We start from the raw sequence: 16,606 nt of genomic DNA on the forward strand, positions 1-16,606 counted from the left end.
CAGCTAATTTTAAAAACAAATTTGAGCGTTTGTGTTGCACTTTAGCAATGATATTAATACAGAAAAATAAGAAAATGGGAAATAAGTATTAAAAGTTAGCTGTGTGTTGCACAAAAGTGGAATTTTACAAAATTGTGCTTGTATTAACTATCAGGATATTTAACTTTTAATTTTAATATTATTAATACATTTTAGAAGCATCAGTAATCTGAAAATAAAGGTAAACATCATAATTTTATGTTTTATTTATATTCAGTTTATTGTGTGACATTTGCAATACATCTAATAATTCTTTTGCGAGAATTGCATAACAGAATTTCTCTCAGATCTTACCAAATTAAAAACAAAATATTCCTACATTCCACATTTTTCTTATTATAATTTTGGATGTATTAAAATTTTGCAAAGTTACTCAAATTCATTACTTTATTAAATTTTCAATGTAGAAATTGGACAATTTTAATATGAAAATAAAACTTGGGAATTAAAAGGAAGAGCAGAATATGGAAATTTTTATACTCCTTTTATTTTTCCCCTTAAGTTATAGTTATACATTTTTATACAGTATAAAGAAAGCATACACAGGGTTAATCTCAATAAGAATATTTTTCTTTAATATATTTAAGCAATTTGTTAAACTGTGTGTTGGCTGAAAACAAAATCAAAATGCTTCTTGATGCACATATAAGAGGGATTTAAATATATAGATAGTCAAATAGGGGGAATGGTTTCAAATAATGGCAAGTTATGTGTTAGGATCAATTGTTCTGCAACACCACTTTGTTGAATAGGTTTTATGTACTTTGTGAATAAAATTTTGAGCTGACAGTCTATCTATAAATGTAGTCCCAACACTCATCCAAATTTTACTGTATTTTTGAGGTAAAGTCGTTCTATTAGTATACATAATATACACACAATATCTAGGAAGACAATTTTGAAGGAGGAACCAGACTCTGAGTACCAGGCTCTAGCTCCAGCCTGGTACTCAGAGCCCCCGATCTTGGTCATCCAGTTAAACGTCATTAAACTTCAGTTTCCTCTTGCAAAGTGATTGTAAAAGAGCTTGATTACAAGATCAGATTTGTGATTTTAAAGATACATGTGTTTGGCGTTATTGTGAAAGATACACGAAACAGTGTAAGACTACAGTAGTCCAAGTATTCACGACTAGGACTTAAATAATGACAGGTCGGATGGAACGGAGCAGAGAGCAGAGGAAGACTTTTAACAATGGGAAGAAATAGAAGTGAGAAATTTTAAGTATTGCATCCATTTTTTTTTTTTTTTTTTTTTTCACTTTTGAAGCATTCTGGAACCTTTTTTTTTTTTTTTTTTTTTTTTTGGCGCAATCTCGGCTCACTGCAAGCTCCGCCTCCTGGGTTCACGCTATTCTCCTGCCTCAGCCTCCCGAGTAGCTGGGACTACAGGCACCCGCCACTGTTTTGTATTTTCAGTAGAGACGGGGTTTCACCGTGTTAGCCAGGATGTTCTCGATCTCCTGACCTCGTGATCCGCCCGCCTCGGCCTCCCACAGTGCTGGGATTACAGGCTTGAGCCACCGCGCCCGGCCGCATTCTGAAACACTTTGGAAGCACTTCTGTAAATATTGTATTAGGATATGTGTTTCAATGTAAGAGATTTCTGTTGCAGTTTTTTTTCCCCGCTTCTTTCTCTATTTCTTTCTCTTCACTGAGCCAAGCATTTCCATGGAACCTGGTTCCTTGATACTTAATCACTTGGAAAAGGGAATTTGAGAAGATGAGCACAAAAGCATAAGAAATGCCTGTGCTTTCTTTCCTAACATACTTAATGCTCAGGTTTCTGGATAATCTGGCTTAACCTTTGGACAATTATTTGTGCAAAATAATGGTTTTGGGCCTCTGTGTTAAAACATTGAAGACCAAATTACTCTGCAGCAACTTGGCACAGGTTATGATTGATTTAAGATCCTCCATTTATTGAATAATGCCAATTTACCTGGAGTATCACTAGGATATTACACACACACACACACACAAACACACACATACGTTTAATAGGCTTATATGTCTTAGCAAATGAAAGTCATAGTTCATGATATTTGGAAAATGAAGAGTAATTTTTGGGAATAATTCTGTTAGAGTTTCAAAAGCATCTATTTTCAATAATACATTCAGTTTCAGACATAATAATCCATATTATCCTTACATGTATATAATGATATATTCTTAATATTCTTATATACAATTAATAGATCTTGAAATTAGAGTCTTTAAAATTGTCAACTCAAATTTTTTACCCCTTACAATTATTTATTCTATATTAAACTTATACATTTATACAGCTGGTTTTCTAGATTTTTAATATAATACAAAGCTCTTTATCTTTACAAAGCAACTAATTTTAATGTGGAGATTCTCTGATTACTAAAAAACAGTTCTTACTTTAAGGTGAAATGTGCCTTTTTGTAATTTAGTTTCCTGTTATTTTAAGAACAATTCTTTTTTGCCACCTGAAGAAACACTATTGATAGGCAAATTGAGATATCACAATGAGTTTTTAAATTCTAGCCCTTTCCAGAATTCTTAAGACTCTAGATGTGCCTTCTTAATTTTTCCTCAGTGTGTCCTCTTCATGCTCTAAAACATTTCTGAGGAATCTTCCACCTGCACTGAGATTTCTTGAATTCAGAGATTATTTCTTATTCTTTGGTGTATTTCTAATGTGTAACTAAGTTGTTGGACTCTAATAGGCCTGAAACAGCTATTTACTGAATACATACGCACTTATTATCCAACATTTATTATTTCCTATATGCAAATAAAGAATTCAGGTACAATTATGAAATTATCTCCATTCTCAAATAATTTTAAAATAAAACACTGAGGACTAAGATGGTGCTATGGAAAAGATTGAAACAAAATCCAACTAGACTTTAGAGCATGAAGATATTATGTCCAGTATATTTTTGGGGGAAAACTTTTCAATTTTCTTCTCTGCATTGTTATTAAATAAGGTTATGATTTCACATGTGAAAGTGGGGAGAGGGAGAGCATCCAGGTAGATACATTGTCAGGAAAAGATGGCTCATTGGAGATAAGAGTGACTTCATACGTGATTCCTTAGGCATTGGCCATTGAAATGTTTTGAGTGAGAGTGCTCCACGACAGCTGTGTACCATGAAGAACTAGAGGAAAAGGTGTTCCTTAAGGACCACTGGATGAGATAAAGCAGCAGTATTTCAGCCCAACACTGGTATAGTCAAATCCTAGAGCCTCTGCCCTCATCCTAATTATTATTGGATCTTTAGGGCATATAAAGCCAGAAGGCTTGTTATGAAGGGAAAACACATTTCCTTTCATATTTAGTTTCCATTTTTTTAAGGATAATTGAATTGTAATAACAATGATTCACATAGGATTCCAGAAAAGCTATGAATTGATGATTTAGTACGTATCACTTGCTACACAAATGATGTGAAGTGGGGAATGAGGCAGGTCAGTTGGGAGAAATGCCACCTCAAAAGTGTTCTCCTGGATTAAAATGTGCATTTTAGACTTTGACTTCTCTGGATTCTTTACTGAAATATAAGATTTGCTTTTTTTTTTTTTTTTTAAACTTTTATTTGAGGTTCAGGGGTATATGTGCAGGTTTGTTATGTAAGTAAATTGCATGTCATCAGAATTCAGTATAAGAACTATCTTGTCACTCAGTTACTAAGCATAGTACCTGTTAGGTAGTTTTTCTATTTTCCTCCTCCACTCTCTACCCTCAACTATGCCCTGGTGCCTGTTGTCACCACCTTTGTGTCCCTTTGTACTCAATGTTTAGCTTACACTTATAAGTGAGAACATACAGTATTTGATTTTCTGTTCCCATGTTAGTTTTCTTAGGATTATGGCCTCCAGCTCTATTCATGTTGCTGCAAAGGGCATAATCTTGTTCTTTTTAATGGCTACATAGTATTCCATGGTGTATATATATCACATTTTCTTTATCCAGTTTTTCCTGTTGATGGGCACTTGGGTTGATCCCATGTCTTTGCTATTGTGAATAGTGCCACAATGAACATGTGCATGCATGTTACTTTATGGCAGAATAATTTCTATACCTTTGGGTTTGTATCCAATAATGGGATTGCTGGGTCCAATGGTGTTTCTGTTTTAAGTTCTTTGTACAAAAGCATAAGAAATGCCTATGGTTTCTTTCCTAACATACTTAATGCCACACTGATTTCCACAATAGCTGAACTAATTTACATTCCCACCAGGAGTCTGTAAGCAATTCCTTTTCTCCATAACTTCACCAGCAACTGTTGTTTTTTGAATTTTTAATAAAAGTCATTCTGACTAGTGTGAGAAAGTATCTCATTGTGGTTTTAATTTGCATTTCTCAAATAATTAGCTCATGTTGAGCATTTTTTCATATGCTTGTTGGCCACTTATGTGTTTTCTTTAAAGAAGTGTCTATTCATGTCCTTTGCCCACTTTTTACTGTTTTTGTTCTGTTTTGTTTTGTTTTGTTTTTGCTTGTTAGTAACATAAGATATTTTTAAAGTTTCCTTCTAAGCTTGGAACAGAAGACTGGAAGTAAGGACATGAGAAGCACAGACACAAATTTCCCCATGTTCTGTACAATTCTGTAATTCCTGCTCTAACAATACTGGTGAGCTGGGGGAAAAAAAAAAAGTAGAAGGATAACCTTGTCTAAATATTTGCCGTTGCCTTCTAATTGGTCTTTTTTAGATTTTGTCCTCTTCCAGGCCTCCTTTTTTTCCTGGAATTATTTTTCTTAAATACAAATTTTAATTCCCTATTCCATTCTTATTGTCTGTACGTCCAAGCTCTTAATGAAACATGGTTTACAAAGCCCTTTAGAGTTTGGCTTCTTCCTGTCTCTTTAACCTCATCTCATTCAGTGTCCCTTCTTGTCCCAGTCTTCAGGTGCAAGGAAAATAGTATTACTATACCATCCTGCCTTCGTGCAGGAACTTTCCCCATTTTAAGTTTGATGCGCTCCTGTTCTTCAGTCCAAAACCAGCCAAAGTGATTGCTTGGGCAGTACATATACTAAAATTAGAACAACAGAGAAACAATTTAGCATGGCCCCAGAGAAAGAATGACATGCAGATTCATGAAGTATTCTATATTTTTATGCTGTATGGTTCCACTTTTATGAGGGTACCTAGAATAGTCAAATTCATAGAGATAGATAAAATGGTGGCTGGCAGGGACTGAGGGAGGGAGGAACATGGAGTTATTGTATAATAGGCACAGAGATTCAGATTTATAAGATAAAAAGAGTTCTGTGCAGGTGGATTAGGAGCAAAACCATGTGAACGTATTTAATGCCACTGAACAGTACATTCAAAAATGGTCAAGATAAATTTCATGGTGTGTGTATTTTACCACAATTTTAAAAACTAGTCTAAGTTCCGTGGTCCCTTTCCTCTGAACCCAACCCCAGAGGGAGTTAAGCACTTCCATTATTTAATAAGTAGACTGAAATAGCTGCACACTAAGTGATTGTTAAGGACTATAACCTTGAACACACTGTTGCTTAATTCTCATCAAATGCTTCATTGGGCAACATAAATTTGCAAAGGATTGCCTGAGTGATATATAGTCCATGTGTTCCTATAGATACAAAAAAAAAAAAAAAAAATCCTAAGAATAAGCTTCACAAGCAGAAATTTACACATCTGGATCATATGGTCTGTCCTCTTGTAAAACTGCTTTTACCGTATGTAATTTGGCATTATGTCATCATTGGTCCATGCTAGCAACCACTATAAGAAATAGCCCTATGAAGTCAATTTAATATATAGATGTTGTTGAGGATGGCACATTGTTTTTTTTTTTTTTGATCACCTATAAGGAAAAACTTTCATTTCAGCACTAGGAATAGGTTCATTTTCTTTTTCTTTGGAGATAGTATAAATAGTGTAATTTATTATGTTCTCATTTTTCTTACCTTCCAAAAAGTTTAGAGGCCAAATGCTTACTCTGGCATTTTTCTAGACCTTAAGTATGTATTCTGTATGCTCATATATTGTTAACTTCAAATTATCTATGCAAAGTTATTTTTTTCCTCTGGATTTACTACTCCAATATTCTTTTTTTCCTTTTATTTCATGTTGTGAGAAACTTTAAATACATTATTGAATAAATAAACATGAACTAGTAAATTCATTCTTTCCTTTTATTTCATGTTGTGAGAAACTTTAAATACATTATTGAATAAATAAACATGAACTAATAAATTCATTCTTTCCTCTATGCTCTTACTGGATATTGCTTATATTTGTATCATTAGTTTTACCACCATTACTTTGTATTTACATATGTGCCATTCACATTGGACAATAAGCACTTTTAAAAAAACTTTTAGGATCAGGAGTACATCTGCAGGTTTGTAACATAGGTAAACTCCTGTCATAGGGGTTTATCGTACAGATTATTTTATCACCCAGGTATTAGGCCTAGTACCCATTAGTTATGTTTCTTGCTCCTCTTCCTCCTCCCACCGTCCATTCTCCAGTAGCCCTAGTGTCTGCTGTTTCCCTCTATGTGTCCATGGTTCTCATCATTTACCTCTCACTTGTAAGCGACAACATGCACTATTTAGTTTTCTCTTCCTGCTCTAGTTTGCTAAGGTTAATGGCCTCCAGCTCCATTCATGTTCCTGCAAAGGATATGATCTTTTTTATGGCTCTTTTGGGGCTGCATAATATTCCATGGTGTATATGTACCACTTTTTCTTTATCCAGTCTACCACTGATGGGCATTTAGGCTGATTTCATGCCTTTGCTATTGTGAATAGTGCTGCAGTGAACATATACTTGCATGTGTCTTTGTGACAGAACAATTTATATTCCTTTGGTACATACTCAGTAATGGGATTGCTGGGTCGAATTGTGGTTTTGTTTCTGGCTCTTTGAAGAATTACCACACTGCTTTCCACAGGGCTTGAACTAGTTTACACCCACCAACAATGTGTAAGCATTCCTTTCTCTTCACAACCTGGCCAGCATGTGTTATTTTTTGACTTTTCAATAACAGCCATCCTAACTGGTGTGAGATGATATCTCATTGTAGTTTTGATTTGCTTTTTTCTAATGATCAGTGATATTGAACTTTTTTCTTCCACGTTCTTGTTGGCCACATGTGTATCTTTTTTTGAGAAGTGTCTGTCATGTTCTCTGCCTACTTTTTAATGTTTTTTTCCTTGAAATTGTTGAAGTTCCACATAAATGATAGATATTAGACTTTTGTTAATACATAGTTTGCAAAATTTTCTCTTATTCTGTAGCTTGTCTATTTACTCTGTTGACAGTTTCTTTTGCTGTGCAGAAGCCTAGGTTGTCCTCCAAGGTTTTTTATAGTTTTGGGTTTCACATTTAAGTCTTCAATCCATCTCAAGTTGATTTTTGTGTATGGTATGATGAAGGGGCCCAGTTTCAATCTTTTGCATATGGCTAGTCAGTTGTTCCAGCACTATTTATTGAATAGGGAGTCATTTCCCCATTGCTTACTTTTGTCGACTTTGTTGAAGGTCAGATGGTTGTAAGTGTGCAGACTTATTACTGTGCTTTCTATTTTTTTTTCTATTGGTCTATGTGTCTGTTTTTGTACCAGTACCATTATGTTTTGGTTACTATAGCTCAGTAGTATAGTTTGAAGTTGCGTAGTATGATGCTTCCAACTTTGTTCTTTTTGCTTAGGAATGCCTTGGCTTTTCTGACTCCGTCTCGGTTTCATATGAATTTTAAACTAGTTTTTTCTAGTTCTGTGAAGAATATCATTGGTAGTTTGCTAGGAATAGTGTTGAATCTATAAATTGCTTTGGGCAGTATGGCCATGTTAACAATATTGATTCTTCCTATCCATGAGTATAAAATGGTTTTCCATTTGTTTGTGTCATCTCTGACTTGTTTGACCAGTGTTTTGTAGTTCTCTTTGTTGAGATTTTTTACCTACCTGTTTAGCTGTATTCCTAGGTATTTTATTCTTTTTGTGGCAATTGTGAATGAGAATGTATTCCTGATTTGTCTCTCACCTTGACTGTTGTTAATGTTTGGGAATGCTAGTGATTTTTGTATGTTGATTTTGTATCCTGAGATTCTGCTCAAGTTGTTTATCAGCTGAAGGAGTTTTGGACAGACGGTGAGGTTTTCTAGTTATAGAATTATGTCATCTGAAAACAGGGATAGTTTGACTTCATCTCTCCCTATTTCAATGCCCTTTATTTCTTTCTCTTACCTGATTGCTCTGGTCAAGATTTCCAATACTATGTTGAATAGGTGTGATGAAAGAGAGCATCCTTGTCTCATGCTTGTTTTCAAGGCGAATGCTTCCAGCTTTTGCCCACTTAGTATGATGTTGACTGTGGGTTTGTCATAGATGGTTCTTATTACTTTAAGGAATGTTCCTTCAATACCTAGTCTATTGAGAGTTTTTAATATAAAGGGGTGTTGAATTTTATTGAAAGCTTTTTTCTGAATCTACTGAAATAATCATATGGTTTTTATCTTTAGTTCTGTTCATGTGATGAATCACCTTTATTGATTTGCATATGTTGAAGCAACCATGCATCCTAGGGATAAAACCTACTTGTCTGTGATGGAAAGCTTCTTGACATGCTGCTGGATTCGGTTGGTCAGTATTTGTTGAGGATTTTTTGTATTGATGTCCATCAAGAATATTGGTTTGAGTTTTCTTTTTTTGTTGTGTCTCTGCCAGGTTTTGATATCAGGATGATGCTGGCCTATAGAACGAGTTAGAAAGGAGCCCCTCCTTCTCAGTTTTTGGGAATAGTTTTAGTAGAAATGGTACCAGTTCCTCTTTGTACATCTGGTAGAATTCAGCCGTGAATCTGTCTGGTCCTGGGATTTTTTTGGTTGGCAGGCTATTTATTACTGATTCCATTTTGAAGCTTGTTATTGGTCTATTCAGGGATTAATTTTTTCCTGGTGTAGTCTTTGGAGGGTATCTATGTCCAGGAATTTATCAATTCTTCTAAATTTTCTAGTTTGTATGCACAGAGGTATTCACAGTATTCTCTGATGGTTATTTCTATTTCTGTGGGGTCAGTGGTAATATCCTCTTTGTCATTCTAGTTGTGTTTATTTGGATCTTTTCTCTTCTTTATTAGTCTAGCCAGTGTTCTATCTATTTTATTCATTTTTTTAAAAGACAACTTGTAGATTTGTTGATCTTTTTAATGTTTGTGTGTGTGTGTGTGTGTGTGTGTGTGTTTCAATCTCCTTTAGTTCAGTTCTGGTTTTGGTGATTTCTTGTCTTCCGCTAATTTTGCAGCAAGTTTGCTCTTGGTTTGCTAGTTCTCTTAGTTGTGATGTTAGGTTGTTAAATTAAGATCTTTCTGCCTTTTTGATGTGGGTGTTTAGCGCTATAAATTTCCCTCTTAACACTGCCTTAGCTGTGTCCCAGAGATTCTGGTTTGTTGTATCTTTATTTTTATTAGTTTCAAATAACTTTTTGACTTCTGTCTTAATTTCATTATTTACCCAAATGTCATTCAGGAGCAGATTACTTAATTTCCATGTAACCGTATGGTTTTGAGCAATTTTCTTAGACTTGATTATTAATTTTATTGTGCCAGGGTCTGGGAGAGTGGTTGGTATGATGTTAGTTCTTTTGTATTTGCTGAGGATTATTTTATATCTCATTGTGGAGTCAATTTTAGAGTATGTGCCATGAGCAGAATGTTTGTTCTGTCATTTTAGGGTGGAGAGCTCTGTAGATGTCTAGCAGGTCCATTTGATTCAGTGCTGAGTTAAAGTCTTGAATATCTTGGTTAATTTTCTGTCTTGATAAACTGTTAGTGGGGTGTTGAGGTCTCCCACTGTTATTAGGTGGAAGTCTAAGTCTGAAGGTCTCTAAGCTGATATAATGTATTTAATTACCTTTAACGTATTTATTAAAAATATGAAAGAAAAGACAAGACCCTTACAATTTATTCTGAATTTTGTGAAATAGCTTATGGGTAATAATTTGCATATATCCTTCAATTCATTTAGAATATAAACCTGTGTTACTGCCAGTAAAGGATTAGTGAATGAAGACTCAATATCATAAATAGATATTTAGTGGAGTTTAAAATTTCACCTAAAGCAAGGAAGTTGATTTTTACAAATTCATTAAATGGGTTGTTTGATAATAAGTCACATGCAAAGTCTTATCAGTAACATTTTGACCAATTCTCTATGATTCACGTTCTAGGAACATCACATGGTGAGACTAAAACCTGAACCTTGGATTTGTTTGACTTTAATACCTATGTTCTTTCAATTACCTTGGTGGTAGAAGAAGAAAAGAAGAGATTCCTCAAGTAAAGAGAGGGGTTCCAGCAACATCTTGGAGACTAGAAACAGCATAGTGTGTGCGAGAAACCACAAGTATTTAAGGCATTGCTGGAGGTTTACTCCTCAGGCATCGGTAGAACAGCAGCCAGAAATCACACATGCCATGCTAAAGAGAAGAAAATGAATCTTGTGAGCAGTACAGAGCCAGTAAAGTGTTTTAAGCAAATAAGATACATGGTCATATTTGCAACTTAAATATCAGTAGATTGATGGCAGCAGGGGCCCATCTAGAGCGGCTGCTACCAAGACACTGGCTGCAGCGGGGAGGCGCCCATGGGGCTATAATGTTCCACGGAGCAGGCAGGAGCCACTCTCCCCACTCCATGGAGCAGACAGGAGCCTGCCCTCCCCCGGTGCCACTGCAGCTGCCCTGCCACGGCTCTGGACCCTCTGGTCCCCAGTGTCTCTGTGCTCTTGGGCGCCTGGGAAGACCCCCCAACTCCCTTGCAGGGAGTATATTATATTTAAAGTTAGGGCAATGCCTCCAATTTCTACTTGTAAACAATTTTTCTCAAATTTCACAGAAAGACTTTGCATAGATCATGAAATGGTATTTCCTAAGGCATAAAACCAAGTTTATTTTGCCTTAAAGTTTCATAGTTTTAGGAGGCACTCAAGTTATTTTCATCTGCTTTAGGCAAGAAGAGATAATAAGAGCAAATATGTTATTTTAGAAAGTACAAAAATCAAAACATAAAAGATAAATTTCTGTGCCACCTCCTCTTACACCTTAATTTCCATGTTCTTTCTGTTCCCTTAAAAGAAAAAGAGGAAAGGATGAAATGAGGAGGAGAGAGGCAGCAGGAGAGGGACTGGCCTAAAGAAAAATGTGCAGTGATCTCCAAATAGAAAATATTTTCTGTCTTCAGCTCTTCAGGGTTTTGTTTGCTTTGCCTTGCTGACTTGTCCTGGCCTAGTGAAAATTCTCTTCTGCATTCTACTTTCTGCTGAACCTCATTTCCCCAAAGTCCCTGGCTGCAGTTCTGCCTCAGCATCCTCAAAACACTTTCTCCACAAAAACACTCCATTCTCTGAGCTGCGGTGTTAACTAGCAGCACAGCTGGAACCTGACACTGAGATTTGACTTCCTTTTAGAGGGGCAGGTAAATTACCATTTTTGATGCACAGTGTTTTTCAGCCTTCCTTCTTAGAATTCTAATGCCTCGGTTAGTCTTGGCCTCAAATTATCATAACTCAGCATCTGATTCACACTTAGGTTTTTATTTTTTTAATGCGAAAAAGTAGAGAAATGCAAAATTTGTATAAAAATACTCTCCCAAAATTACAAATGATAACTTTTTATAATTTTAACATATATAATGTATATTTAATATATAGAAGACAAATACACACAGATGCATATACATTTACACAAATATACACGTACTCTATTTCATGTAGAAAAGCACAGAGTAAATAAAGGTCTTCATTTCTCAAACCCATTACCCATTCTTTCCCTCCTGTAACCAATGCCAATATATTGTTTTGCTTCCTTCCAGTCAATCTGTGTTCTAATGTTTTCACATACATATGTGTGTGTATCTCAACTGACAATATATTGGATTGCTTTTTGTGTTTAAAAAGTTTATGTAAATGCTATTGTGTCATTCAGCATATTACCTGACAATACATTTTTTGTACCCTCCTTTATGTATATGTGTGTGTGTGTCTGTGTGTGTGTGTAGGTTACAACTACTCTTCATACCACAATTTATTCGCCCCTTTTCTTATTGATGCTCAGTTTTTTTTGTCATTGTTTTTCATTACAAATAATATTAAAAGGAACATTCTTGTACACATGCTTGAAAGTGTTTCTACTTGCTGGACCATAAGGTATGCACATATTTAGCTTCAATAGATATTACCAAGATATTTTCTAAAGTGGTTGTACCAATGTACATTTCACAGGATCAGAGGTAGAGTATAAATGTTTCCATTGTTCCACACCTTTCCCAATGCTTCATTTTGTAAGGCAACATGATAGGTATAAAATGTTATCTTGGTGTAGTTTTAATTTGCAGCTCCTTGCTTGTTGTTAATAAGTTTCAGCATTTTTCATTTTCTTGTTGACCATTCAGATTTTTCCTTCCTGAATTACTGTTTATGACATTTGACTTTTTTTTTCTCTTGGGCTGCTTTATTTCTTCTTTTCTTTCTCTCCTTCTCCCTCCCTAATTTTTTTCTGACTCTTTCTTTTCTTTTTTTTTATTTTTATTTTTTGGTGATCAAAGATTATAGCCTTTATTAAAAATGTCTCCTCACACCTGTATCCCCAGCACTTTGGGAGGCCAAGGCTGATGGAAAACCTGAGATAAGGAGTTTGAGACCAGCCTGGCCAACATGGTGAAACCCTGTCTCTGCTAAACATACAAAAATTAGCTGGGCAGGGTGGTGGGCACCTGTAATTCCAGTTAGTTGGGAGGCTGAGGCAGGAGAATCGCTTGAACCCTGACGCAGAGGTTGCAGTGAGCCAAGATCATGCCATTGCACTCCCACCTGGGCAACAAGAGCGAAACTCTGTCTAAAAAAAAAAAATTCTCTCAGTGTGTCACTTTTTAAATTTTGGGGTTACAATATCACTGGTCATACAGAAGTTTAAATTTTGAGGTAAGCAAATATATTAATCTATTTCTTTACTTTTTGTTTTTTTCCTGATACAGAGTCTCACTGTGTCATCCAGGCTGGAGTGCAATGGCGCAGTCTTGGCTCACTGCAACCTCTGCCTCCCAGGTTCAAGCAATTCTCCTGCCTCAGCCTCCCAAGTAGCTGAGACTATAGGCATGCACCACCATGCTGGCTAATTTTTGTGTATTTAGTAGAGACAGGGTTTCACCATGTTGGCCAGGTGGTCTCAAACTCCTGACCTCAGGTGATCCACTTGCCTTGGCCTCCCAAAGTGCTGGGATTACAGGCATGAGCTACAGTGCCTGGACTAATCTATTTATTTTCTTACAGGTCATCCTATTGTGAATTTCTGAAAGAATCCTTTCTTAACCCATGTTTAAGAAGTTCCTTTTCTAAGGAAAAAAAAAAAAAACAGAGGTGGGGTCTCACTATATTGCCCAGGCTGGTCTTGAACTCCTGGGCTCAAGCCATCCACCTGCCTCAGTCTTGCAACTTGCTGGGATTACACGCGTGAGCCATCAGCCCCAGCCAATATGTTCTTCTAAATATTCATCTTATATATGTTTTTGTTTCCATGTAATACTTGCACACATTTATAGAGTACATGTGATATTTTTTACATGCATAGAATGTGTAATAATCAAGTCAGGATATTTAGGATATCCACCATCTTGAGACTTTATCACTTCTATGTGTTAGGAACTTTAAACTCCTCTCTTCCAGCTATTTTCAAATATACCAGGTATCATTATTAAGCTATAGTCATCCCACTCTGCTATTGAACATTAAAACCTACTCAGTCCATCTAACTGTATGTTTCTACCCATTAACCAACTTACCTTCATCACCCTCTCCCCACATACACTCTTTCTAGCCTCTGGTAACCATCATTCAACTATCTGCTTCCATGAAATCAACTATTTCACTCCCACATATGAGAGAGAGCATGTGATATTTGTCTTTCTGCACCTGGCTTATTTGACTTAACATAATCACCTCCCGTTCCATCCATGTGGCTTCAAATGACATTGTTTCATTTTTTTTATGGCTGTGTGGTATTCCATTGTGTATATATACCACATTTTCTTTATCCATTCATCTGTTGATGAACACTTAGGTTGATTCAATTTCTTTGCTCTTGTAAATAGTGCTGTAATAAACATGGAAGTGCACGAATCTCTTACATAAACTGACTTCTTTTCATTTTGATAAATATCCAATAGTGGGATTACTAAACCCAACAGGAGTTCCATTTTTCATTTTTTGAAAATTCTCCATCTGTCTTTCATAATAACTATACTAATTTACAATCCTACAAACAGTGTATAAGAGCTCTCTTCTCTCTGCGTCCTTACTAGTATCCACTGTTTTTTGTCTTTTTAATAATGCCATTCTAACTGGGGTAAGATGATATCTTATTATGACTTTGACTTACATTCTCTTGATGATTAGTGATATTTAACTTACTTTTCATGTGCCTGTTGGCCATTTGTATGTCTTCCTTTGAGAAGTGTCTACTTATGTCATTTGCCCACCTTTTATTGAGATATTAAAAAAAGATTGTTTGAGTTCCTTCTACATACTAATTTCTTATCAGGTGAAGAGTTTTCAAATACTTTCTCCTATTGATTAGATTGTCTCTTAACTCTGTTGATTATTTCCTTTGCTGTGCAGAAGTTTTTTAGTTTAATATAGTTTCCTTTGTCTATTTTTGGTTTATTTGCCTCGCTTTTGAAGTCTTAGCCATAAAATCTTTGCCTACAACAATATGCTGAAGTTTCTCATATGTTTACTTCTAGTGGTTTTGTAGTTTTGGGTTTTACTTTTAAATCTTTAATCTATCTTGCATTGATGTTTGTACATTGCGAAAGATAGGGTTGCAGTTTCACTTTCTGCATATGAATATTCAAATCTCCCAGCACCATTTTATTGAAGAGGGTATCCCTTCCCTAATATATGTTCTTGGAGCTTTTGTCAAAAATCAGTTGGCTGTAAATAAGTGACTTTATTTCTGGGTTTTCTGTTCTATTCCATTGGTCTACATGTCTATTTTTATGTAACCATACCATGTCATTTTGGTTATTATAGCCTAGTAATATATTTTAAAGTCAGATAGCAAGATGTCTCCAGCTCAGAATCACTTTGATTATTTGGGCTCTTTTATGGTTCCATCTGAATTGTAGGAATGTTTTCCCAATTTCTGTGAACAATGACATTCATGTTTTGATAGAGATTGTATTGAATCTGTATATTGCTTTAGACAATATTGCCATTTTTACAATATTAATTCTTCTGATCCATAAGCATGGAATCTCTTTCTATTTGTGTCCTCTTCAATTTCTTTCATCAGTGTTTTGTAGTTTTCCTTGTAGAGGCCTTTCACCCCCATGGTTAAATTTATTCCTATTTTATTTTCTTGTAGGTATTGTAAAAGCAATTTCCTTATTGATTTATTTCTGAGTGAGATTGTTATTAGTGTAAAGAAATGCTACTTATTTTTGTATGTTGATTTTATATCCTGCAACTTTACTGACTTCATTTGTAACATCTAAGAGTTTATTGATGGAGTCTTCAGGTTTTTCTAGATATAAGATCATGCCACCTGGAAAGAAAGACAATTTGACTTCCACTTTATAACTTGAATGCCTTTTATTTATTTCACTTGCCCGGTTGCTCTGGTTAGGACTTCCAGTACAATGTTGAAAAGAGTGGTGAAAATAAGCACCCTTGTCTTACTCAAGTTCATATAGAAAAGCTTTCAAATTTGCCCATTTAGTATGACGTTAGCTGTGGGTTTGTCATATCTGACCTTTATTATGTTGAGGAGATATAGTCTTTCTATGCCTAATTTGTTGAGAGGTTTTTTTGTTTTTTTCTTTTTTTTTTTTCCCCCAAGAAGGAATGCTGAATTTTATCAAATGCTTTTCTCCATCTATTGGTTTTCTCCTTCATTTTATTGTGATGTATTGTATTTATTGATTTGCATATGTTGAACCATCCTTGAAGCCCTGAGATAAATCTCACCAGATCATGGTGTATTATCTTATTGATATGCTGTTAAATTCAATTTTCTAGTATTTTGCTGAGGATTTTTGCATCTATGTTCATCAGGGATATTGGCTGATAGTTTTCTTTTCTTGTTGCATCCGTGTCTGGTTTTGATGTCAGGGTAATACAGGCCTTGTGGGATGAGTTAGGGAGAATTTCTTTCTCTTCAATTTTTTTAGAATAGTTGGAGGAGAATTTGGTGTTAGTTCTTTGTAAGTTTGTTAAAATTCGACAGTGAAGCCATCCAATCCCAGGCTTTTCTTTGTTGGGAGACGTTTATTACTGATTCAAACTCATTACTCAGAATTGGCCTACCCAGGTTTCTTATTTCTTACAGGTTCAATCTTAAGTTGTATGTGTCCAGCCATGTATTTCCTCTAGGTCCTTTCTTATTTCCTACAGGTTCAAACTTGGGAAGTTGTATGTGTCCAGTAATGTATTTATTTCCTCTAGATTTTCAAGTTTGTTAGCATATAGCATAATAATCTCTGATGATATTTTTTACTTATTTGGAATCAGTTATTAATGTCTCCTTTTTTCTTTCTGCTTCTGTTTATTTGGGTTTTC

At 35.3% G+C, this 16,606-nt stretch overlaps 1 non-coding gene across 1 annotated transcript; it reads left to right on the forward strand.

Moving 5' to 3' along the window:
• The first annotated feature begins 5,027 nt into the window (after positions 1 to 5,027).
• On the forward strand, positions 5,028 to 5,135 carry LOC119622489 (U6 spliceosomal RNA). The gene has a single exon (XR_005239101.1). It is a non-coding gene; the product is annotated as a U6 spliceosomal RNA (small nuclear RNA).
• The last annotated feature ends 11,471 nt before the right edge of the window (positions 5,136 to 16,606 follow it).

This window comes from Chlorocebus sabaeus, chromosome 4 (assembly GCF_047675955.1).
Source record: "Chlorocebus sabaeus isolate Y175 chromosome 4, mChlSab1.0.hap1, whole genome shotgun sequence".
Classification (NCBI taxonomy): Eukaryota; Metazoa; Chordata; class Mammalia; order Primates; family Cercopithecidae; genus Chlorocebus; species Chlorocebus sabaeus.